We start from the raw sequence: 2,295 nt of genomic DNA, 5'->3' as shown, positions 1-2,295 counted from the left end.
AACGCCCCCACGGCTGAAAGGGCGAGCATGTTTGGTTGGGATTTTTGTTCGGGGTCAGTGCAAAATTTAGTCAAAGGGAAATATCTTTTATTCTTCTTGACCCTCAGCACAGACAGTGACCGAGACATCGTCCACTCTTATTCCCAACCAGATACAATTCAACTTCAAATGTATAAAAAAAAATCCCATGGACAAAAATTACATACTGAATGAAATATGATTCCTATAATATTTTCAAATCATATTTTTTTTTACCCAAAATACTTTTAATACAAACAAAGTCAGCAAGACCTATCAAACTTCCTAAAATTTATGTCTTATTCATACTGTTACCTATATGATTTAGTAATTAGATGTTTGTTTGCAGTTTAATCACAAAGCTACACAATGAGCTCTGCCTACCACGGCTATCGAAATCCGGTTTCTATTGTTGTAAAGTAATTAGATATACAAAAAAAAAAGGTTTATTTCAAAATTTCTTTTCAACGACAAGTGGTAAGAACTGAGCGTACCACTAACAGTCTTATTAAATCCAAGTTTTAGTAACTCGGGAAAAAAATACAGAAAAAAAAAGATTACCTTTCAAAATAATCCTTATATCGTATTTTGAAAACATAACCAATATAAAAATAAAAAAACTTCAGAGTTATATAAAGTTAAACAACAAAAAAATTCCATGTTCGATTGGTCTGTCTCTGACAGATTTAACACCCAAGTCTGTCTGATAAACAAAACACTAGACATCAGGGAACAGTCGGTCAACACAATAGGCTGTTTAGGTTGAAAAGGTCCTTGTTCTCGTGTAATGGGTGAATCGCTCAAAGTTCGGCACAAAAGCCTTGGTGATTGGCACGATGCCAAGTGTAATTGGTAGTTGAGTAATGTCAGAGGAATTCCTTCCATCATCCAATTTATTTTTAATTTTTGTTGTTGCGTGATCTGGAATATGTTATTTATATGCGGAACTTACGCCTCGGCTGTACCCAACAGATGCTGGAACTTTTCATTATCTGAGGGGTTGAAATAATCGGTGAGCTAGAAAAAAAAAAGTCAGCTCTTACAACACGTCCTTCCACAATAAACATTCAGAATCAGTCGTAAAAACATAGAGCGTGTTTTCTTGATTTCTGTTGATTGCTATTGGTTAGCAACGAATTAGAAAAAATGAAAAAACACTATAGTGTGATAAAATCGATGGTACTACATTTGTTCTTAACAAAATCGAATCAGTGACTTATTGGATTTATTTATTTAACGAAAATGAATTGGAATATTCGTTTAAAAATACTATAGAAAAAAATATAAGATGGAGTTAATAGATTGATGATATATCGGTGTTAGAGAACCCCAGAAATTGACGACTCCTAGCTTCAGCAGAAGCCAGAGCAACTCCTTACTTCAGCAGAAGCCAGGGCGACTCCTTACTTCAACTGAAGCCAGGGCGACACCTTACTACAGCAGAAGTCAGAACAACTCCTTACTTCAGCAGAAGGTAGAACAACTCCTTACTTCAACAGAAGCCAGAGCGACTCCTTACTTCAGCAGAAGCCAGGGCGACTCCTTACTTCAACTGAAGCCAGGGCTACACCTTACTTCAGCAAAAGCCAGAACAACTCCTTACTTTAGCATAAGCCAGGGCGACTCCTTATTTCAACACGTCATCCATCCTCTTTTAAGCACACATCTAATGAGCACCACGTCATCCATCCTTAAATAAGCACATCTTTAATAAGCACCACATTATCCATCCTCTTACATTCAGCCAAGTTCCACCCAGCATCCTGATTCAATCCTTTCATCCCCGCCATTAAACTGATACTGTCTTTCCATCTTTACAGTAAAAAATATTGACCTTACGGTGACCTTTTGCAAAAACCATTTTAATTTCTTTTTCTATTTCACTCAGATGTTCATGATGTTTTGACACGTTTTACTGAATAATTAAACACTAGTGCTGCTACAAATGTTGCTTAAAAACACACCGAGTCCTACGCCCATTTGTATTTTATAACGCCAAGAATTTGGTTTTGATACTCGAGGTGGACAGAGCACAGATAGCTCTTTGTGGTGCAGCTTTGTGCTAAACAACAACAATCATATGTATTATTAAATAGATAATTATCAACATAAGAAAATGTCAATGTTCAAGTTACGTAATCATTTGGAACCTTTAGTAATTCGACAAACAACGTTATTTCATTGCTCCTTAATTTCTGGGTTCGGATCCCCGTCACACCAAACATGCTCGCCCTTTCAGCCGTGGGGGCGTTATAATGTGACGGTCAATCCCACTAT

This window comes from Limulus polyphemus, unplaced genomic scaffold, assembly GCF_000517525.1.
Source record: "Limulus polyphemus unplaced genomic scaffold, Limulus_polyphemus-2.1.2 Scaffold5843, whole genome shotgun sequence".
Lineage (NCBI taxonomy): Eukaryota > Metazoa > Arthropoda > Merostomata > Xiphosura > Limulidae > Limulus > Limulus polyphemus.
The sequence above is the reverse complement of the archived record's forward strand: the minus strand, read 5'-3'. Positions refer to the sequence as shown.